This window comes from Mustela nivalis (assembly GCF_964662115.1).
Source record: "Mustela nivalis genome assembly, chromosome: 2".
NCBI lineage: Eukaryota > Metazoa > Chordata > Mammalia > Carnivora > Mustelidae > Mustela > Mustela nivalis.
In genome coordinates, this window is record NC_139021.1 from 21,096,192 (window position 1) to 21,120,074 (window position 23,883).

The window sequence follows — 23,883 nt, forward strand, 5'->3', positions numbered from 1 at the left end:
GGGGACTGAGAGGGCAGCCGCCTGTAAAGCCAAAGGGAAGGTACGGAGAGAGATACATGGCTTGTGCTTTTGGGAGCTGCCAGGATAAATGAGCCCAGGCTTGGAGAATGTTTCAGAATTATCAGACCACTCCTTGTCCCCCAAAGGTTTGGTTGGGCACACATGGGTTCTTTTTTTTTATTAATTTCTTCATTCAGTGGTTCAGTGTTCCAGAGTTCCAAAGAGTGGTTCACAGAGTTTCTTCTGATGCTTGGGGAGCCCGGCAAGCAGGCACCTTTCTCTCTTGAACGACCATCTTGTGGACCATTCTCTGAGAGGTGGGGAGTCAGAGCTGTGGGGACTCACCCATCCCTAGTGTCCTCAGTGTATCACAACATCCCCGGTAGCTTTACTCCACCTGTTCCAGGCTTTTCTGGTTGTTGGGGGGCATTTTTGAGGTGGTGGAGGGAGGTTAGACAAACATTTATCTATTTATTCATTCATTTATTTATTTTTTGAGTGCAGAAGAGAGTCCCTCAGCCAGTTTCTAATCAGCTACGCGTCTCCTTCCGATCCTTACTTACCAAGACTCTCTTTCAAATCCATGTGGCCTCGCTCCCTGCATCCCCGTCAGAATGTGCTTTTTTGGTGCGTTCAGCCAGATCACGGCGTTCATCTGTTGAAAACCTGTCAGTGGCTTCTCATCTGGGAGATGTGCTTCCTGCCCCTCAGGCCTCTCTCCTTACCCTACTGCTTGCTCAGCTCACTGTCCCTGTAGACTCGCTTCCAAGGTTTCCAGCCTCCCGGCTCCCTCCTGGACCATTCTCCCCAGGACATCTACATCTACAGCACCCTTCGGGCTTGCCTTGCACCTCAGTCACCCGGAAGCATTCCCCGATGACCCCGTCGCAAAGTGTCTGCAGCCCCTGTGGCCACCACCCGGCCTTATTTTTCCTAATTACCATTTGCTTATCTGTCTTTCCCCCTGGAATAAAGGAGGGCGCCATGAATGGAGGGTAGTTCTCTGTTTTGTTAATTAATCTCTCCTTAGCACCTGGAACAGTGCCTGGCACGTCGTAGGAGCTCGGGAAGTATTTATTGCAAGTTGGTTTTTTGGTTTTGTTTTCCATTTCTCAATTACATACTCTCTGAAAATTACCATAGGAGGGGGAGCCAGAGAAGGCAGATCCCGTAAACAAAGGAAGGCAAGATAGATAAATTCAGGGTATAGAGGACCAGGCAGGATACGTAATCATGACTAAAAAAAATACCTCTACTTAAATATTATTGTTAGGTCTAAAAACAAGAATACATCTCTTTCTGTAGCCCTTTGCAATAAAGACACCCATATATGAAATCATTTGATTTCCCCTAAAAGGCCCTATAAAAATGGTATTACTTTATTTTTTAATTTTTAAAAAAAGATTATTTATTTGACAGAGAGAGAGAGATCACAAGTAGGCAGAGAAGCAGGCAGAAAGGGAGGGGGAAGCAGGCTCCCCGCTGAGCAGAGAGCCTGATGTGGGGCTCGATCCCAGGGCCCTTGGGATCATGACCCGAGCCGAAGGCAGAGGCTTCACCCACTGAGCCACCCAGGCGCCCCTACTTTTTTTTTTTTTAAATGCATATAATGTTGACCTTGTTTGAAGTAGGACAGCATCTAGTCCTACTTTTGAGGGCAAGAGAGGGTATTGTAACCACTGGTAGACATTTAGAACATGCAGGTGAAATGGGGGTTACCGTGACTGAGTTTTGCATGTTGATATTTGCAGTTTTCTGATTTTTTTTATTATAATATTGAAGGTGGATATTCATGACTCCTTCTCCCCTGCCCTGCGTGGTGTTAACTTATGTAGGAGAAAAGAAAAGACAGGCCTTATTAGCTTCCTTCAAGGTAACTCCAAATCTTGGGTGATGGGAGGTGTCTTAAAGTAAGACTATTTTATATGGCCTTGATGAAGTGTCGAGAACACTTAAGTCAAAAGCAGGAGACTGGTTCTGGCTGGGGAGCACATTTAAATTTGTTGTTTTTTTTTTTTTCCCTCATGAAAACATCATTAATTTTTGAATAATGGAGTGGGGGGTAGGCAGAAAACTAAAATGACCGGCGAGATTTCCAGGCGCTGGCACCCACACATCTTATCCTAGCTGTCTGGTCGAATGTTAGTGTGGGTGTCACCCTGAAGAGACGAGTGCTGATGTAATTAAGGCCCTAAGTAGTCGGCCTCATAGGAAGGTAGGAAATTATCTTAAGTGGATCTGATCTAATCAGATGAGCCTTTAAAAAGGGACTGGACGTTGACTTATGAGAAGATGCCAGCCGTGAGAGGGATTCTTCCTGAGGGAGCTTCTCCATCGCTGGCTTTGAGCATTGTGGGGTATGAGGTGTGAGGGATTGTGGCAAGACATGCTTGTGGCCCAGGAGTGGCTCCAGACCGGTGTCCGGCAAAGAGATGTGGACCTCAGTCCTACAACCACCAGGAACTGGATTCCACCACAGCCTTCTGTGTCGGAAGAAGACCCCAGGCTTCAGATCAGAGAGGAGGTCTGACACTTTGTGAGACCTGCCCCCCTACCCCGCTACACCCGGCCCTGAGCAGAGAGAAACCAGTCATTTGGGGCTGGGACTTCTGACCTACAGAACCGCGCATTAATGAATGGGTGTTATTTTAAGCCGCTGTGTTGATAGTAATTTATTATAACAGCAATAGAAAACTAATATAGAGGGAGATCTCATCCATATAAATCTTGGTGTGCGGGGGGGAACCCTGGGACTTTTAGAAGCAAAATGCAGTTTGCTTTCTGAAGGAAAGTACTTCTCCCAGATAGCTAGCCCGCGCAGCTGGGCCGGTGGGACCAAGCTCATGTCGATTCCCTTGTTCCTGGTGGAATGAATAGATAAAAACACTCTTGTAATTAGTAGATCAGCTGTTTATAAATTAATGGGTAGCTCCAAAGTACTAGAGAAGACCTAAAATAGTTTCTGCCAAGTGTTTTATCCAATCTTGGAGTAGCCTTATGCATGCATTATAATTCAGCAGTTTTTTCTTCGTAGACAGTACAGGATTTGTTCCGGACCCCCCTCTGTCTGAATCCTGTAGTTTCTGGATGAGTAGGAATAGAATGGATTGTGTTGAAGGAAAAAAATCAGTAAATAAAGCATCGCAGCTTCCCAGTGTTGCTGGTTTCGCATAGAGAGAGCCTCTGACGACCATCAACCATCGTGAGGTTTACAGGTGTGTTGCCACAAGGCACATGAGGCCCCTTTCCTAAGACTTGGGCGAAGCTTCTTTGCACAAGACGGTGTGTCTCTGCAGGCAGAAACCTCATGCTGGGAGTCCCTCTGAACCGAAGCCGCGGCCGCGACCGTGGGCTGGCTTTTCATGAATGACGGCGCGGTCACAGGAAGGCAGACAGCTGCTCCCTGAGCCACCGCACGCCGCACGGGGCTGCCCTCCCAGCAGGAGTGTGTGTGTGTGTCCTGCCGGCTGGGGACTGTGGTTTGGCCTTTTTGTTTACAAGAGAGAGGACAGCAGCCTCTGTCCTCCAGCGGCTGTAAAAACAGGGTTGGAAAACCAGAGCGAAGTTTCCAGTCAAGAACTTAACTACCCTGGAAAAAAACCTGCCCGCACCAACAAAGCTTTCTTAATGCAAGGCCATCTGCGTTCGCACACAGCAGCCCTCTGGGTTAGAACCCAGGTGACAGGAAAAACGTCACGAGAGTGGCTGTGTGTTAGCAACCTTTCCGAGTGGGATTTCCATATATTAAGTTGGCAGAGGGCCTAGTGGTGAGAAACCGGAAACTGACTGAAATGTGGTTTGTAGGGTTTGTGATGAAGATTTTTGCAGTGGGATTAATTATGCACGCTGGTTAAAGGAGCCCCATCTCTGAAGGTCTCCCCAGAGTGAAGTAGGTGCTGGGTATCTGTCTGGCTTAGTATGACTTGAAACTTGGGGGGCTTGGGTGGGAAGGAGAGGGGTTCATCGTGTTTCGGGAACCAGGCTTCGGTTCTCTGGGGAGGACTGGTGAAAATATACCATGATCTCCGCTGTGTTGGAGCTTGGGCTCTCCTGGGGGAGATAGAAAATACCAATTATTTTAAATTGGAATTTAGATATAATAATTGCGCAGCGTAACCTTATCATGAGAAATTTTGCTGTGAGATGGAAGAAACTCACAGAATGTAGTGATACGGGGTGGTGGGGTGAGCACGATGGGGGAGCACGGTGACAGTGAGACACAGCCATCAGAGAAGGCCTCTTTAAGGAGGTGGCATTTAAGCAGAGACAGGAATTCAGGATGAATCAGCGCGTGAAGAGTTAGGGAAGAACCCTCCAGATGGGGGGGGGGGGGGCGGGAAACAGTCAGAGCCTGACTGGGGAAGAAGTCTGGTATAGTCAGAGAACTCCAAAGAGACCAGTGTGGCTGGAACAGTGATCGATCCCTCGGAGGATGTCACCAGATGGGGATAGAGAGGTTAAGTTGGGTCTCCTCGGCACATGGTCTTCAGAGTTTTACTTTAGTGTCAGAGTGCTGGGGAGCCATTGAAGGTTATACAGTAGGGGAGTGCCCTGCTCTACTGTGCATGTCAAACCTATCTGCCTACTTTTATGAAGAAGGGACCATAGATGGGAAACAGAGGCAAGAAGCAAGGTGACAGTGGAGGCAGATGAGGATGGATTGGACCAGACCTTTGACAGAAAGCTCAGCAGGACTTGGTGATGGACTGCCGCGGGAGGTGGGGAGTGGGGGAATGAATAGGGGTGGGGGGTGGGCCAAGATGATGATGCCCAGGCCGCTTTTTTCCCTTTCACTTTCCTCCTGTCCTATCTATTATCATCTCCGGAAAAATAAGAATGGGCTTATGAGATCATTGCTTTGATCAGTCAGTGCCAGAACCCAGTGGTCCAGAATTCTGTGCTGAGCTTCTTAAGGCCCCTGGACATAGATGGAGAGTGCCGACCCCCTGTGAATTCATGCCATAGCCACGCCGTCTAGACAGGCAACCCCAGTCAGCACCGCGGGGCTTTGCTACCTTCTCCATCACATCTACAACCTTCCCATTCAAGACTCGGGTCCTAGTGCATCCCTGAAAACACTTGCAGTAACTCGTGGGACTCTGGGGGGAAATGGTGGGAGGCAGACGTGTAATGAAACAATTTAGTTAAGTGGGAATTTATTTTTCTAGCTTTTGTATGTCACTCACTGAAGGTGTACAGCGGTCCAAATAAAGGTTGTTTTGTATGTATGTTTCCCCATGGCACTGTGTTTTATTACAGAGCTTTGGAAAGATGAAAAGAGTCACTTTACTCATTCAAAGGTAGAAATTAGGGGTGGAAATTTGGAACATTTTGTTGCGGAGATGATGCATTTACTGTTAACTACGTGTTGCCTGGTCTAGTTATTAAACTGTGGAGGGGCGCGGTCTTTGTCATGTTTTTGTGTTACTCCCTTTTCCATAGTCTGCCATAATACTCTGGTGTCTTCTCTTGTCTAGAGTACATTTCTCTCTCTTGTCTTTCCTTTTTTTTTTTTTTTTTAAAGAGAGAGAGCATGTGCGTGCGTGGGGAGGGGGACTGGGGGAGGAACAGAGTGGGAGAGAGAATCTTAAGCAGGCTCCGTGCTCAGCACGAGCCTGATTGGAACTCAATCTCACAGCCTTGAGATCATGACCTGAGCCGAAAGCAGTTAAGAATCGGACGCTTAACTCTCCGAGCCACCCACGCACCCCCATTTTTTTTCTCTTTTGGTATTTTTTAGGCATCAGACTCAATTTTAGAACTTCACCTACCTGCTTCACTGTGACTGCCCCCCCCATTATCATAAAAATATGCCCTTGGAATCAGGAATGAAGGGGACTGGAGACTAAGTGATCCCATTTATTTGTTTGGGTTTTGTTTTTTAATTTTTTAATTTTTTCAGTGTTCCAGGATTCACTGATTATGCACCACACCCACTGCCCATTTGGTTTTTAACCCATCCTAGTCTTCTCTCCCTCTTGGGACCGGGACCTGGGGGACTTAGCCTGAGATGGTGAGGAAAGCATGTCTCTTGAGTCCACGCTGAGCTTTGCCGGTTGCCAGCAGTGGGACCTGAGCTTAAATCACCCCAGAGCTCTGCTCTGTTTCCTCCTGTGGAACGCAGCAATGACGCCTGTCCTGCCTCTATCGCAGGTTTGGGGTGAACACGAAGTGGGAGGGGAAGGTCAAACATGGGGTTGGCTTGGTTGGCTGTACAGGCTGTGTTAATAACACCCGTGGGGGTTGCTGTCCTTTTCCACTAGCTGGGGGACTCTTCGGCGTACTGCAAACCAGACCGAGCCTTCTCAGAGTCTCTTCCAGGGGTAACCACCACTTTCCAACAAGCCGAACACTTTCCAAAGGGCGAAAACAAAGTGGGAGTGAATGCAGCTGTAGCACAGTGGAAGGAAGATAAACCTTTCTGGACTGTAGGACCAGTGGGACCAACTGTTGGACCAGTGACTGTGGGAAGGTTCAGTTAATTGTTTCTGTATCTTAGTCCTCCCGAGGAGATCTCTCCCCACCCCATCCTACCACAGCCTCATGTAGAAATGTCACTCAGGCTGGTGTGCTCCCCCCCCAAAATAGTTTAGACAAATTGTGATTTTTTTTTTTTAGGGAGAGCATTTCAGATAAGAAGTACTTTTTTTTTTTTTTTTAAAGATTTCATTTATGTATTTGACAGACAGAGATCACAAGTAGGCAGAGAGGCAGGCAGAGAGAGGAGGAAGCAGGCTCCCTGCTGAGCAGAGAGCGCGATGCGGGGCTCGATCCCAGGACCCTGAGATCATGACCTGAGCTGAAGACAGAGGCTTTAACCCACTGAGCCACCCAGGCACCCCCAGATAAGGAGTACTTTTACGGAGTTGAATGTGACCTCGAGATTCTTTTATGTCTCCTAGCATTTGCATTAAAATTCCAGAGGAGTGATCTGCTAGCTGAGGAAGCTGATGCGGAGGGGATGGAGCAAGTCATTAGCTCATTATTCAGTTTTTATTTTGTAACCACTTGGAATAAGTCTCTGTGCAAAATCGGAGTGTAATGATGTGGTTTTAGTTCGGGCCAGATGTGGTTGTTCAGATATCAGTAAGCGAAGGGGGGTTGCCAGACGTTCGTGTTCCGCTGGGCTTCCTGTGTTGTTGCTGTTGTTGACTCAATCGGACAGCACGGCCCTTGACGTGAGGGATAATATTTCCATTTATTCCATTGCCCCTATACCTTTCATCAGCAAAGAGGCGCCCACACGGCGTGGGACCAACTGGACGTTGAGAGGGATGCGTCCCTCCACCTTTCTCCAAACATAAGGTTTTAGCCAGCGAGTTAAAGCAACTTCATTATTCCTTATTGTGGTCAGGAATTCGGTTCCTTGAAATGAAACTCCTATCACTCTGCCTGTTGCCTCGTTTGCTCTTTCGTTAGGTGCCTGGGTTGTGCCTGGTTCATCTTCAAGAGCTGTCAGTGGGGAAAGAAAACTTAGTGGCTAACTTCAGATTTGGGGTTTTTCTTTTGTATCCTTTACTGTATACCTACCAGGCCATGGATCTTGGATATTGACTACAGAGCTGTTGACATGGATCTCATACCCTCTCTCACCTCATCATTCGTATGATCAAGGCCAGGCCGTGATGGAGAACCCAAAAACCCAGCTGAGGGACTAATGGGCACTTCATTTCATGCAAGGATTTCTCTATTTCTTCTACCACCTGTGCTCCTTGCCCCTTTTAGATGTGTTATTTGTATTAGGTCCACAGATTTTAAATGGCTTGTGGGCCACTGTGAGCCTCACATCATCCTTGCCTCCCAAAGTTATCATCTCATTCTAACGTCATCCTAACATCAGGCAATTTCTCTTCCTGCAAGTACTTTCTCTTACTACTTTGCCATACTGTGTCATGTCCCTAATGAATAGGCAGGCATTGGATATGTGAAAAATCTCAGGATGAAGGGTTCTTATAAACCTTAATGCACTGTGTAACAATGTGTTACCTGAGAGATTAGTTCCAAAAGGTACTGCTCACTCTCTCCAGGGATAACACTAGATAACACTAGAACCGTAATATCCAAGGCCACTCCCCACAGGGTCATGCCTGGGATACCAGTTCCCTGACATCTTTTTTGCTAGGAGTCCTCAGCGCATCCAAGAAAGTCCCTATCCCTCTCTCCCCCACATCAGCCACCTCTCCGCCACCAGCCCTTCTGCTCCTACTGTGCTATTTCAGGATTAAGTCTGCCATTTGAGTTGTTAAATGTATACTGATCAAAGCCCTCACTGAAGCATAAACCTTATGCAATGCTGTGCATGTATGCACCTATGTAATTACCACCAGCTTCAAGATCTAGAACATTCCCAGCACATGGTAACAGCCCCCATGCATTCTGTTGATACTATCTTTTGCATGATTTTTAGATTTCATAGAAATGGAACCATGCCACATGGACTCTTTTCGCTCTAACCTTTGTAGTTTGGCGTCATGTCTATGAGATTCACCCATGAGGCTGTGTTTATCCCGGTTTGTTCTTTGCTCCTGCTGTATTCCATTGTACGAATATGCATGTTTACCCATTACTATTAGGGGTGAACATACCTCTTGTTTCCAGTTTGGGGCTCCATATGACTGTAGCTTCTGTAATCATTATTATATATTATCTTTTGACAGAAATACTTTTCCCCCACCATTGGCTGTCTAGCCATAAGTGAAATCGCTAAGTAGGAGGTCTTTCATACGAGAATTTCAGGAGAGAAATGCAATTTGATATTGAGAGTTATGTTTCGTAGTAAACTTGGTGCGATCTATTTTTCCACGAGTTGGGAAATCGCTCTCATCGAGTTCTGAATGCCTTTGGCTTGATCCTTTGGAGAAACCATTTCTCCATTTTGAACTCGATGCTGGGTCTGTTCACGATCTGTCTTAGGCACTTCTTTGAGCTCACGTTACTCTTTTCTCTATTACCTTCCTTTCCTTTCCAGGACTCAGAGTCTTTTTGAAAGAAATAATAACATATGGCGCCAGGGTCAACACTGCCAGAGTCTTTCGTGTAAAATTACTCCCGGGTTGACATTGAATTGCAGAGGACAAGTTTGCCGAATTATATGAAGCAAAACGAAAACTAAAGCAAAGAGGTTAATTTTTCAAATGGGTTTATTTGGGCAACAAGCATTTATGGAGCATTGTATGAAGCCATCACTCTGTCAAGTACCAGAAAATACAGCCATTATTTGTAAGGAGCTGGCAGCTTGGTAGTGGGAGGTGAGGGGGTGTGCAGAAAACAAAACCAGTGTTCTTAATGTCCTTTACGTATTTCTCTGCCCATGAGAGGGGAGGGTGGCGGTGTGAGAGCAGCATCGAGGGCATCCGCATCAGCCTGGGGACTCCGGGAAGGCTTCCTGGAGGAGGAGATTTTGAAGGAAGAGAAGAATTCGGGTATTTTGGGAGACAGGGTGGGGATGAGGAAGTTGTACTCCAGGCCAAGGGTCCAAACAGCATATATAAAGGAATGGAGGCATGAAACAGTATTAGCCATCTGGCAGCCATTTTTAAAAACAGTTTTCATTCCCTTGATGGTGTTACTGCTGTATACATTTCTGAAATACTTCTTTTGGAATGGTTTTCAGAGCTGATTTTCAAACCACACCAGAAAATCATTGTTGATACTTTATAGCTTTAACCCAAATGGTCTGCCCCAGCTGGATGTCCACCAGAGTTGTCTCCTAAACACTCTCGGCTCATTCCAAAGAAATATAATCTGTCTTCAGAAGGTTTTAAGACTTAACCACTATTAAGAACATTCAAAAGCTTGCGTGTCTCAGGACTCAGGAATCAATTCCAAAACGTCACTTGTGTGCAAAAAGCACTTATCATTAGAATAGGTCTATAACCTCCACAGGTTCAGGTTCAGGTTCAGGTTCCCAAAGACTCGGCTTTCAACCAAGTTTCTATTTGAGAGTTTTTCCTTAGTCAAAATTGGATCATTTTATATGGCGAGAGATGTTGGATGTGCCTTATTGTAAGCCCAAGTGCCTTTTGAAGAGGAACTTTATTCTTGTTACATTTTAACAAGCCTTAAACGTGGTGAAACTGGCTTGGAACCCATAGAAACAAGGGTCCTCTGGGAGGAGCAAAAGCAGACTTTTGCTTTACAAAAGCAAAAACAGGTGATGGTCATTGGTGGTATCAGCCCGATTTCGGCCAGCAGGCAGATCCGTGAGGCCATGGAGCGGCAGGGGAAGGCTGAGGTAGTGTAATAGAGCAGAGGAGAGCGCCCAGGAGCCTGGTGAGTCCTGGAAGCTGGCCCAGCTCAGCAGCCATCCGTTAAATGTCTTGCCTCTAGCCATATATTTTGAGTCGACCTTTTCTTAGTTCATTGGCTCCTAGGACATGTAAACAAAAATAAACCAAAAGCCTTCCTACTGTCACTGTAGGTCTTATCTGTTATTTTTCCATGTTTTTAATCAGTCTGAGTTATTTTTGAAGATGGGGATTGTTTTCTGACCACGTGAGGTGAAAGGGGATGGGAAGAATGATAAACTTTTCACCTTATGTAAAGACTTGATTCAGTGAGAGGCTAAACACTGGGGCCGCTCTGCCCCGGTCTCCAAGCTTCTGTGGAGTCCCGCTTGTCACATGTTTGTTTCCACTAATTCAAAAGTTGACTCGAGTTGTTATCTTTAACTTGGCTTGAACAGAAGCACATCTACACCATGTACTTCCAAGTAATTAGGTTCCCAGACCAGTGTTTGTTAGCATCTTTCTTTCAGCTGTATTTGCAGACTTCTTCTGTAAGGTGTCAAGGCCGCATACTAAACTAGCATTACAACTGTTAATTTGCAAATAGCCAACACCACATTTGGGGATGGCGGTCCTGAAGGCTGCCAGAGTTTTCCTCCATTCTTCACGCACGTTGCACATCTCACGCGGTGTTGGTTCCAGAATGACCCCGAGGATGAACCAATGCATCTGAGCCAAGACAGTTTTCAGTAGAGCAGATGTAGTGGAAGGGGGAGGGGGGGAGTCACCGGCGATCTTCACTCACCTGCCATTTCATCTCTTGTCCTTGCATCCCGCGTGGCCTTCACTCATTGTTTCATGAGACTGTCCACACCCCATCAAGGAGGAGCAGCAACACTTAATTTCTTTCTTTTTTTTTTTTTTAATATTTTATTTATTTATTTGACAGGCAGAGATTACAAGTAGGCTGAGAGGCAGGCAGAGAGAGAGAAGGAGGAAGCAGGCTCCCCGCCGAGCAGAGAGCCCGACGCGGGGCTCGATCCCAGGACCCTGGGATCATGACCTGAGCCGAAGGCAGAGGCTTTAACCCACTGAGCCACCCAGGCGCCCCAACACTTAATTTGTTATAAAAGTGAAATGTTTCCAGTGGTTCTACAGGTTCTCCTACCACATCCCCCCCGCCCTGCCCCATAGGTTGTGTCTGAAAATGTCGTTAAGTCCCACGGCAATGTCAAACCAGGTCTTTTCTTGGTTTTCGAGATCTTTCTTTGGCATCCGGTGAAATGTATGAAAACAAGTGGAGCAAAGTTATTGGTATTCGACTTCACATTTGCCACCGTAATACGTGTGCACATGTGTGTCGTGCGAACACATACCTTCTTTCTCACCTGGATTAGAAAGAAAGTGCTTGGAGTATAATGACATTGTTCCCTGACAGCTTTTTACCGCTTCCTGCCATCTGAATGAGATTGGTTTCATTTTCTCTCCCAGACATTGACCTTTCCTAGGTCTACCTGTTGGTTTCTCATTTTATTTGTGTCCAGCACCCCTGCCACAAATTTGCTTTTCAAGTAGAAAACAGTAAATATTCCTCTCCAGTGTTCTATTGCTCTGCAGAAGAAATGGGCAGAGGCTGTAAAATACTGTGGACCACACGATGGATTCCTCTGCTGCTCTCCAGAAATCCAGGAGCCGCTTCTAGTGCCAAAGTTGATTTAATGTTTGTGTTGCTCAGCTTGTTACGTGTTATGAAGGGTCCTCTGGGTGATCCTGAACATGTTGGCGGAGACCTCAAGAATGTCTTTTTTATCAAAAAAATCGAGATGGGGTAGCATTTGCAGAAAGACCCAACCCAGATGATCATCAGGCATCTGGGATTTACATGCCTGTTCCTTCAGTGGGTTTTGGGGGGACAAAGGAGGAATGCTGAGCAGTCTTTAGCTTTTCATCACTGATACTAATTTCAGTGGCTTTACTTCCTTGCAGTTAAATCATTAACAATCGTGAAGAGTCTATAAACTTTAGATTTAATCTTCACGAAAAAGTGAAACTCAAAGAGTAAAAGCCTTTGACTATAGACTGTTTTTCTATTTTATCCTTAAAACTGCCTTTTCCCCTTCAGGTTTTGGTAGTCCCCTTGGTACTTCCAAGAAGTGTGTGCCACAGAATGATTCGGATCTGGGAACGTGTGTCAGCAACTGTTTTGTGACTTTTAGCTCCAGCTGTGGTTTGTGGCTTGGCTGGATTTTATCCCGTAATTTCCACTCCACGAATCTGCCCATTACTCAGCCTTCCGGGGGAAGGGGGGAAATGGAGTAGTATTGGGGACGGGGATGCAAGCGAGACATTTTTCCTTTGACTTTCTATAGCAAGTGAAGCAATTTGGTTGGAAATTAGCGAGGTGGTTCCAGGCCACTCCCTTTCTAAACAAGACAGATGAAGGTCATTTTGCTCTTTCTGGGAGCTGAAGACAAACCTGCATGGGGTAAGGACACCTGGGGGCAGGGACTGGGGCCGAAGACCTCTGTATGAAGGACCACACTCAAGGTCCCTTGCCTTTCCTAGAATCCTGTGAGGTAATTCTTAGTGCCTTTATTGAAAAACGAAGATAAGCCGTGGTGACTCTGTCTAGAAGTAGCAGAAAGTGGCCGAATGAGAACGCTTGTTTTTCAAGTAGAATCCACTATGGGCATTCCCTTTCGTATGTGTTCTCAGTTCATTTAAATCGGATTTGCAAGGAATTTGGGCTCCATCTCTTCCAAGTGGATAACCACCGTGTCATGACGCAAGCATCCAGATCACCAAGAACGTCAACTAAACCAATTTCTCAAGTGTGGTTGTGGACCGCTCACCCGGAAATTCAGGGTCGGGGTGGGAGTAGGGGTGGCTGGAGCGCCTTGAAAATGCTGATTCCTGGGCCCTGCCTCAGACCAGTTAGATCAGATGTTGTGGGAGTGGAGGCCAGGCATAGGCACTTGGGGAGAGTCGCTTGTGTACTGCAATGTGGGAGCCGTGCGATGCAGTCATTTTTTACAGAGTTCTCCCCTCCCCACCCCCCACAAAGGCCTTGGGGTTAAGGATGGCTCCCTGAGGATGTCTGCAAGCTGCCAGGATGTGAATTCTGCCTGAAGAGCATCTGTTTTTATCTCCTGCTTTTACATAGAAGGAAGCTGTGGTTTACAAGGTTTCAGTAACTTGTTAAACTTCTCATGGCTTCTTTGTGGTAGAGCGGGGACTAGAACCAGTGTTCCTTCCTTCCTCCCTCAAACCCTCTGCCTCCAGCCTTTTAAAAGAAAAATCAGCTAATCAAGGAGACTTGGATCCATTTCAGTCCTGTCGCTGACCCTACACTCCACAGAAAAGATGAGCCCTGTGAGAACCACCGTTCTGATTCACACTCATTTGAATGTTGAAAAAAAAAAAACACACCAACTGCATTTCTTCAGAGTTCTCTGTAGGAGGTGGAAGGATTCGATAAGCTGGCTGAAAGGGGTTCCAGCTGGGCCAGGCGTGTGCCCGAGGGCACATGCACACACACTCACACACAACCCTACAGCGGGGTCTGGCACATGTGCATCATTTCTGCAAGATGTTCATGAGTTTTTTAGTATTTGGAGATGATTTCTTTTCTTTCTTTCTTTCTTTCTTTCTTTCTTTCTTTCTTTCTTTCTTTCTTTTTTAAAGATTTTGTTTATTTATTTGACAGACAGAGATCACAAGTAGAGAGGCAGGCAGAGAGAGAGAGAGAGAGAGGGAGAGAGAGGAGGAAGCAGGCTCCCTGCTGAGCAGAGAGCCCGATGTGGGGCTCGATCCCAGGACCCTGGGATCACGACCTGAGCCGAAGGCAGAGGCTTTAACCCACTGAGCCACCCAGGTGCCCACCCTGGCGATGTTTTCTTAAACTCGACTTTGAAACAGTCACCATGGCCTCAGAAGTAAGAGAATTTGCGTCTCTGGGGTCCCCTTGTATATTTTAACGTAGGCATTTCACTTTTGGGTGCACGGAGGGTCTCAGGCTGTGGTTGACATTTTTAGTTTACGGGGCTGAACACAGGGATTGCTGTGTGGTCCTGCAGGAACAAAATGAGGAAGAGATTACTTTAGCAACCGTTCAGTTAAGAAACAAATTCCTGAGTCCAATTTATGTATTCTTATTTGTGATTTCTCATTGACCGAAGAGCGTGAAGGATACTTCTTGGGTGGGGAGCCATGGGGAACACACCAGATCACATTTGTTTGCGTTTTCACTTTGGATTCCGAATAATGGGGCTTCTCAAAGAAGGCTTGGACCCGGCCCCTAGGCCTTCAGTAATAAATATGGGTGCTTTGTTTTGTTCCCAGATTGTTTGATTTGTAAGTGTTGTCTTTCCATTGGAGGTGGTAAATGCCTTTGGACTAGGTCTGCTTTGTCCATTTTTTGTTTGTTTATACACTGTCATAGAACCTGTTTTCACTCAATAAATACTTTGGGCCACGAAAGGAGGTACCTATTTGTTTTTTTCTTTCAATACGGTATTTTTTTTTTTAAAGATTTTATTTATTTATTTGACAGAGAGAAATCACAAGTAGATGGAGAGGCAGGCAGAGAGAGAGGGAAGCAGGCTCCCCGCTGAGCAGAGAGCCTGATGTGGGACTCGATCCCAGGACCCTGGGATCATGACCTGAGCCGAAGGCAGCGGCTTAACCCACTGAGCCACCCAGGCGCCCCAATACGGTATTTTTGAGTGCCTTCCGTGCTTAATGTTAGTTATACTCTGTCCGGATTACTGAACACAGTTGTATACAATAGGTAGTTGATAGTCAAATATTTATTGTTTTGCATAAGGTAGAATGAATGGATAGGGTTTAATTAAGAACATGCACTTTGGGATGAGGCGGGATTTCTGATTCCCAACGGTGATCCTTACTGCCCCTCGTATGATCTTAGACAAATTACTGAATGAACACCATCTTGTCTTCGTTTCCCAGGAGTTAATAATCACTTGGCAGTGTGATGACGATTAAGTCACAGAATGCATGAGGAAGCGCTCAGTAAATGCTAAGTGCAATGGCTAGTATTATTCTGAGTAAGAATAACAATAGCAGTAGGTCCATTTTTGTTTTGTTGTTTAAATATATTTTTGAAGTTTTATTTATTTAAGTAGTCTCTACACCTAATGTGGGTCTTGAACTCACAACCCCGAGTACAAGAGTGACATGCTCTTCCGACTAAGCCATCGAGGTCCATTTTTGAAGGGAGTGATAGTGCCGAATTATTTTGGTGCTCATTTCATTTTGACTTCTGACCTTTGGAAGGAACAGGTAGGCTTAATTTCTGGGTTTAGTTTTGTTTTTTTTTCTTCTTTCAAAATTTTGTGGGTTCAGTTCATATCCGTATTTTATGATGTTTCCGTTTTAAACATATCCTCCCAAATTAAACCAAGCTGAACTTACAAGCATAGAAGCATCAAGATGTCCGCTCCTCTGAGAGAAGTTTGTTGTTGTTGTTTGATGACCGTTTCTTCTTAAGTTTTTGGTCTGAGGAAAGAGCAGCATTTCCTTGGCTGTGGGCCCAAACAAAGAAAGAATAATAGGAACTAATAACTGAATAGAAACGGGGAGTCTGTGAGTGAAGGGTTGGTCATCTCAATGGCTCTCTTCTCTCAGTCATTCCCGGTGCATTCTGGGAAAGTTAACTGAATTCAAAACACTCACCTTGACAGGGTCACCTTTAAGTGCCAGGCGCAAAACTATAATGAGCTTCCTTTCTCATAATTCTTCTTTTCATGATTTTCTCAGCTGGATTCTTCAAAGGATTATTTGGAAAGACCTTTATGGTGTGTTATGATTTAATCAGATGTAGCTCGAATTTCCCAAGATGTGTTAATTATCATTGCCACACAAGTGCAACAGAGGAAGCAAAATGTTTTTCATTTGGGCAGGTTGAGGGTTTGTTTAAAATGTACTTAGGGCCATTAGGATCAAATCAAAATATAGTGCATGGTAATTATGCATGAAATAAAAGATTACCTGCTGTTTAAGTAGCCAGTTTCCTGATAATATTGCAATAAAGTCTTAAGAGAAAATTGGTTTCCCAATAGCAGTAGAACACCTTATTTAAGGGACAAAGTGAACTGTATTAGATTGAAAACTGAAAAACAGGGAAAAGAAAAAAAATCTTCTCATGTACATGATCAGTGGATCTTCTCAGTGTTAAGGAAAAATTATTGTTTTAGTCTTTCCCTTGATCAAAATGGAGAACGATTTGTTTGCATTTAGGGAACAGTGAAGGTGTGGTGTATTTCAGGTTTGATTAAATCCAGGAAAGAATACACATCTCAGGTAAGAAAGGGAAGGCCTACGTTAGCCTTCGTAGGAGAGAGTAAGAAGCGTGACTTCAAACCAGTCCCAGAGTTGAAGCCTAGCTCCCGTGCTTGCTGGTTTCATGACCTCCTTCCCCCTCCGTACTTAACCTCCGTCCCTCAGTTTCTTTATGGTCTAAGTGGGCATGTCAGTACAATAGACCTTTCTGTAAAGATTAAGCGGGACAAGGTATAGAAAGCACTTAGAAGCGCTTATTGTATAGTAGTGACGTTTATTGTATAGTAGTGCTTAAGTTACTATTAGATGTTGTTATCATGTCAGGTAGGGCTGTGGCTGATGAAAAGGAGTCTGGAGAGCAAGAGGGGAAAGTTTAAGCCTTGAAACCCTGAACAGTCATGTAGCACACGTAAGAGAGAGCACTCGTTCTGTGTTGGAGCTAGACGCTGCTTTGTGGTCTGGTCGTGAGGAGGTTGTTACAGTTTACAGCTGGGCACCCGTGGGATAATGATGCTTTTATACCTTTTTTTTTTTTTTTTTAAGGATTTTCTTATTTATTCATTTGACAGAGAGATCACACATAGGCAGAGAGGCAGGCAGAGACAGAGAGGGGAAGCAGCCTCCCCGCTGAGCAGAGAGCCCAACGCAGGGCTCGATCCCACGACCCTGAGATCATGACCTGAGCTGAAAGCAGAGGCTTAACCCACTGAGCCACAGTGGGTTTTACCTTTTAAGGAGAATTAAATGACCATAGACCTATTCGTGGTAATTTTGGCTAGCAAAATAGGTAGTTTCTGTTTGTTTTGTTTTGTTTTGTTGTTTTGTCTTGGACCTGCCCTTGATGGAGAAGAAATGCTTTTCTTGGTTATTCCTCCAATGGGACATTTGGACATTGCCCCTCTGTTCATGGTGGGAGGAGTTTCTATTTACTCCCTAGGTCTGAACCATCTGTGTGAATAGTTAACACATACTTAGGGTTAAAAATTAACCAATTACAGAAAGTCCTTTTTTTTTTTTCTTTTCGAATTCTGGAAATGTTGCTCTGTTTTGAGCATTGGAGGAAAAGTTCAAGAGATTTGATTAATATTTATTGAGCCTGTCCCATAGTTGGCAATGAGCTAGTGCTTTCACCATCTCTAGTTTAAAATAACTGGAAGAGAAGTGGAAGAAAAACATTCTTACTATCCCTGTATCCGGGAAGTGCCCTTTACATTCTGTGGTTTAGGTACGGTCTTCTCGATTGCACCATATTGATTGACTCTGTGGAACCAGAGGCTTCTGACCCCAGAATGCCAGCATCATCTTTGGTGGACTTTGGAGCTCATTTCCCCTTGTTTGCCATGTGACCAATGAAAACCGAAACAGAGATATTTAGTGCTGTGCTGCTGGGGGAGTCCTCTAGTTGGCAGGACTGATCTGGCTCTAGGATGTTAATTGAATAGCAGCAATCAGCCCTCGTGATCTTTAATATTCAAATGTAGCTGATGGATGCCCAGGATACCAGACCTTTGGTAATTGAATACAGAATCATGCTGTACTCAAAACTGAAGAAAAACAACACATAATTTAGACCATGTTTTATGGTCTGTCCTCAAGTTCCAGTGGACCTACTGGTTGTATCTTTCCACGGTCAAGTTCACTCTCAAGTACTCCATTATCTCAAGCACAAAAGCACAACGTGAAGGATAAGGAGAGTAAATTATGGTGAATTCATTTCTCTCTGACTCTCCCCTTTGCTTCATTTGTTGAGCCAACAAATACTTAGCTGAATTGGCCCTACTCTTCTAGGCATCTGGAATGCAGTAGGGAGTAAAACAAAGATTTCCATGTGTGTGAAATTCACACTCCTGAATCCAGGTTGTTGCAATTCTTCAAGGTGTCTCTTGCCTCCTGGGGTTGTATTTGGCATGAAGAATTAAACCGGAAGGCAAAATACTCTACAAATCATATTTTGGTAAAGAGACCTCTCTGTCTACCCCCCCCACCCCCCCATCCCTACCACACTCAGACACACACACACACACACACACCCCTTGGTGGGAGGAGGAAGGGAAGACAAGATTAAAATATACTAAACATGGCAGTGTCTGCTGTGATCCTACCAAAGGTCTGTATAACTCCCTCTCCAGTCTCAGTAATCGGTATTTTATAGAATCAGCATTGACTCGCTCGCTCCTTGTTGCCCTCAGTGGACAGTTCCTCATCTCCCTGGTACCAGAAGTTCTACCTTCTCCATAAATTTATGATGATGGCACTTTTTATTTCTTTCTCTTTCATGTGCAGTTAAGTACCCTGCAAGCCAGTGTGGTGGCTGACCTCAGGGGATCCTTATAAAAACTCAGCAGACAAGAATTGTAAGCACTTCGTTGGAATTCTACTAATTCTGGAGTTGGGATCGACTGGGAGGGTTGTCTAGACTGAAGCTTATCTTTGCTTTACATTGCTATCTTCAAAGATAATGTAAATTAAGAGGATAGAGGGGAAATATTTAAAGTATATAAGTAAACAAATGATAAAAAAGCACTGTAATTCCCCAAAGCAGTTTCTTTGAGAATGCACAATGGTTTTGTACTTAAAATTAATATTCCATATTTTATAGCTTTCACCAGCTTTAATCAGCGTAACCATTTAGTCATAATTATTAGGACTTTCATCAAATGAACCTGATTCCCCAGGGGTGGCAGGAGGAGGTAGGCTGTATGGAATAAAATCAGTTTATATTTGGGGTAAACAGCCATGTTATACTCTTGGGAATAAAGTAGTTAGCAGTGGCTGAATTTGATTTGCCACATTTATAGCTGCAACATAAGCAGTTTCTGCTGCTCATGGCGTCGATTCCTAGAAAGAAGAGTATTCCACATGGATAACGGATTTCAGAAGCGACGGGGTAGCCTGCAGTACATTCTGCTACCAGGAGGTGGCGACTCCTTCAATTCAGGAGCCCGAGACCCTGACCAAGATTGAGATTACCTGGTAACTGAACGAGGGCGAAACCAGTGACCAGAACTGACAAATGAGCACTCTATAAATGGACACGATTTGAGGCAACTGAAAGAAGGAATTGATTGCCTTGTTAGCTTTTTCCCCCTACATCGATCATTCTTAATTACAATCTGAGGTCTCACTTACAAAACAGATACTGAATCACTAATATATGGAGAGGCTACTGAGGGCGGAAGTCAGACTTCACTCAGAGAGTGGGGGAGCCATTTTTTAAATAGGCTGTATGCCCATCGTGGGGCTCGAACTCACGGCCTTGAGATCAAGCACCCCACATGCCACCAACTGAGCCAGCTGGGCACCCCTATGACCCCTTTCAGCTGTAAGATCTGTAGTTCTGTGCAAGGCAACCACAGGGGAAAGGGTTGTCCACATACCATTTCAAGCCCCCAGCAGCTCGCCTGCCATTTAAAGGGTCTGTTCCCAGGTGCATCTTGCTGTAGGGACTTGCCATTTCTCTTGAATGCTCCCGAGAAAGATCTGTCTTTCAGGTGCAAGGCCAATGCTTATTTTCCGTGAGAATATTTGTCCTCAGCAGAGTACAGCTGAATCTCACTTTATATCTGAATTCTGAAACTAAGTGCATGTAAGTTGCATGTTTGCAAATAGCATCCAGTTTGAAAAACTTAAAAGCTTTTGGAAATTCACATGGGTAGACTCATAAAATGTCTGCTCACCTCCAGATGATTTCTTTTGGTATATTCAGAGTTCTGCATGCCAGGTTTGCTTAAACTCACTATAATTTTATTTGACCTTTTTTTTTTTTTTTAAAGATTTTATTTGTTTGACAGAGACAGAGAGTGCACAAGCAGGGGAGCAGCAGGCAGAGAGAGAGAGGGAGAAGCAGGCTCCCCAATGAACAGGGAGCCCGATGCAGGACTCAATTCCAGGACCCTGGGATCATGACCTGAGTCAAAGGCAGATACCCAACTTAATGAGCCACCCAGGCACTCTACAATTTAACTGCAAAGCATATTCAAGTCCGTGATAAATGTCAAAGATACCTGTTTATCCTCAGGCGTGTAGGCCAGGGTTCTCCTCCTGCCCCCAATTCTGTATGCTCTTCCTTTGACATCTGCTTCAAACTCAAGAAAGCTCTGGACAAGCAAATGCCCTGAAATTTCATTGGGGTTAGAGTCTTCTCAATACCAAAGCAAATGGTATTGAGATTATTTCCCCATTTAAAAAAAAAAAAAAAAGTTTGCAATCATTAAGTAGCGTATTGTACCTCATTTGGCTTCCTTTCCTGGTGGCTGGAGTCACGGGGGTAAGGGCGTAGCCTAGAACATCTTGAGCACATTTCAGCGCTGTGGAATTCTTCCTCATTATTATTTGAAAAACAAAGGATTCCTTGTAGCCCTTCAGTGCACTAACACTCGCATGATTTGCCCCAGGCCTCTCATAAGTAGCAGTATCCAAAATTAAATGTCTAATTTCATTGCTGAAACCTCCTTTGTCGGTCCTGTATCCAGGGTACTCATTATCAGTTCCCCAAGATGGCTGCCTTGGGCAGTCGACTCTGTCAAAACCCAATTGTCATTACACTGTTTGAGTTTGGGGGCAGCTCGGTGGCTCAGATGGTTGAGGATCTGACTCTTGATTTCAGCTCAACACGTGATCTCAGGGTCGCGGCCTGGAGCCCAAGTCAGGCTCTGCACTCAGCAGATTTTTTGAGATCTTTGCTTGAGATTTCTATCCCTCTGTTCCTCCACACATGTGTGCTTTCTCTCGCTCAAATAAATCTTTAACCCAAACAAACAAAGAAAAAAAAAAAACACCTTGTAGCTTTACACACCTGCCTTTACAATTTTCTCCATTTGTTACGCTTGGTGAAAATTCCTCGTTGCACAGATCTGGCTGGCTTCTTGTAATTATGTACGAAAGAAGTAAAACTGTTTTGTAAGATTCATTCATCTCCCTGATTTCCTTTTCTGTGTAATCTCACTTGAGTACCTCTAAGATGAGGTGGTGGTGAATGATTTGTCTTTCACTTCAGTGAATAAAAACCAGAAGAGTCCATTCGGTTTGGAGCTTTTTGTAGATTTTTGAAGAACGCAAAGGCACAGTGGGGGTAAGATGTATGTGTGTGGGGGGGATGCATTTGGGTTACTTATACGAAATAGTATTAAGTTTTACCGTGGAAAACACAAATTTTATTCAATGTGTAGATAAGTCCGTAAGTTATACTTTCTATTGTATTGGGTATTTATTATGTGTACCCACTGTGCTAAGTCTTGTGTTCTGGTCAGTGGTCATCATAGCTCAGTGAGACTCTAAGTAACTTGACCATGGTTATAGAGAAAGTAAGTGGCAAAACTGGGCATCTAGATATGCCCTTAAACATCCAGGCTCCTTCAGCCTGGGTTCCTAACCGCTGGGCTCCGGTGCCGGGTTCAGTGTGACTAGACAACTGTATCGTGAGGAAACGTTGCAGTGCATTTGTATGAGCCTGGACTCTGGAGTCCGACAGACATGGGCTCAGTCTCATTCTTTTCTACTCTCTGACCTCTAGTGTTCCCATCTGTGAATTGGGGACAGCGGCTGTTTCCATGGCAGGTAACTAGAGGGTTAAGTCAGAGAGTCGAAGGTGTTCTTGCAGCATCTGTGTCAAGCAGGTGACGACGGTGACACGGTGAAGGCGATGAGGGTGGGGAAGGTAGCCTCCTCAGTGACATGTCCCCGGCCCGAGGTAGTGCCCCCACCTCTGTACTTACAGCTTGAGGGCACTTCTGACACAGAAGGATGAAACCTCTTTGGTGTGGAGGGAACCAGAAGCAGAGCGACATAATGGAAGGCAATGATGGGCACTAGCGAGGCCAGGGAGGGAGGTACGAGGTGGGGGCCGGGCGCTGTGTGCCAGCTGTGAGTCCCGTGTCTCCTACGGGAAGACGGCCCGTCCCTCGGCCAGCTGTCCACAGTGCGTGCAGCTCTCCCGCAGACTAGCCCTTCGCCAGCCCTTCTCCCCTCACTCCAGGCACCACCGAGTTCCAATTTTCCCAGGTGCAAAGTGCTGCTGGTTGGAGGAGGTGTCGAACACTAGACCCCAGAGTTCATTCATCCCTGGGTCCCTTCAGCTGATGACCCCAGCTGATCTGAGGAAGACCCAGACCCTTCGATCAAGGGCAGTAATGGGAAGTCAGTGTGGATAAGTCCGTCCTACGGCTGGTTCTCAGTGACTTCCATGAAGAGATTTCCGTGTGGAGTGAAATGGGGCCGCTTGATAGAGAAGCCAGAGATGGGGAATGCAAGCCCCTAGATGGAAATGGTAGATACAGGCCTGGGGTGGGGGTGGGGGTGGGGGAAGATCGTCGAATCTATTTTTAACTGAATAATTTAAAGTTTAGTAAATCACTTCCTTTTGACTGGGTGCATTGAGAAGAGGGTTCTACTAGCCGGGACTAAAACTGGTGCCTGTGGGTCATCATGAAATGCTCAATAAATATTTGCTAACCAGTAGATCAAAGATTAGTATGTTGCTCTGATGTTAAGATTTTGAGAGTATAGTTTCTTATTGTTGCTGATTTAATTTGGAAAGCAGATACACAGCCTGAATAATTACGTTAGACGTAACAGTTTCATTAGAGGGAAAGGTGAGGTTTTAGTCTAGGTTTAGTCTAGATTCAGAGACTATTTGGACGGCTTAGTTCTGTCTTAGTTTGTGTGTGCATTCGGCATCTCTGTCTCTCCGTTACCCAACAGTGAGGCGGGAGGGGGAGTGACTTGCGTGGAAGTCCAGCGTGAGGCACACGCTTGCTTCCTTTTGGAGTTCCTGTTCTCTTTGGAAGGTTTAGGGTCATCTGGGGAGCGGTGACCGCCTGCCTGTGCGGGGTTCACTCTCTGGGTCCTCTCCACACTCCGGCATTGTTTCTTACTTTGCTCCAACCTCTCTTCTCCGGTGTGCGTTAAGGTCTGGATACTTTCCTGTGGGATCGGAATCTTGTTCATGAGCGACCCTGCCCTCGAGAAAAGCCTCGAAGGATCCCCCCTTCTGCTTTAACGGACTCCCCATTTCAGTCAGCCTCTAAACTTTTGAAAATAAAGTACACCTGTGCAGAAGACTGGTTAGCAGGAGCTCTTGATGGTGTTTGGTTTTCGAGGGATCGGAAGCAGTCCTGTGTCCTCCCTTTCCAGAGTAACCAGATTCTGCTTTTCCTAGTCTCGGTTTTAGAAGGAGCCGATTGGGACGGCTGCAGAGCTCAGATCAGTTGAATAACCTAGTGGTGATAGTCTAGGGCGGCCCATTTCAGCAGAAGCGTAGTTAAGTTATCTTGAACGGCCCAGCCCTGCTTTCAACTTTAAGGTGGAAATGAGTGTTTTTATCTTCTTTAGAGCCTGGGCAGAGAGTGAAGGAAAAGAA

The 23,883-nt window shown here is 45.3% G+C and overlaps 1 protein-coding gene and 1 long non-coding RNA gene across 2 annotated transcripts in view; one reads left to right on the top strand and one right to left on the bottom strand.

Annotated features, from left to right (window-relative positions):
• Nucleotides 1-23,883, top strand: part of EXT1 (exostosin glycosyltransferase 1) — a 280,466-nt gene that overhangs the window by 121,450 nt on the left and 135,133 nt on the right. The window lies entirely within an intron of this gene.
• On the bottom strand, nt 13,873-21,759 carry LOC309860179. Its single transcript, XR_014309221.1, has 3 exons — nt 20,531-21,759; nt 15,660-15,769; nt 13,873-14,296 (listed from the first exon to the last, which is right to left on the bottom strand). It is a non-coding gene; the product is annotated as an uncharacterized lncRNA (long non-coding RNA).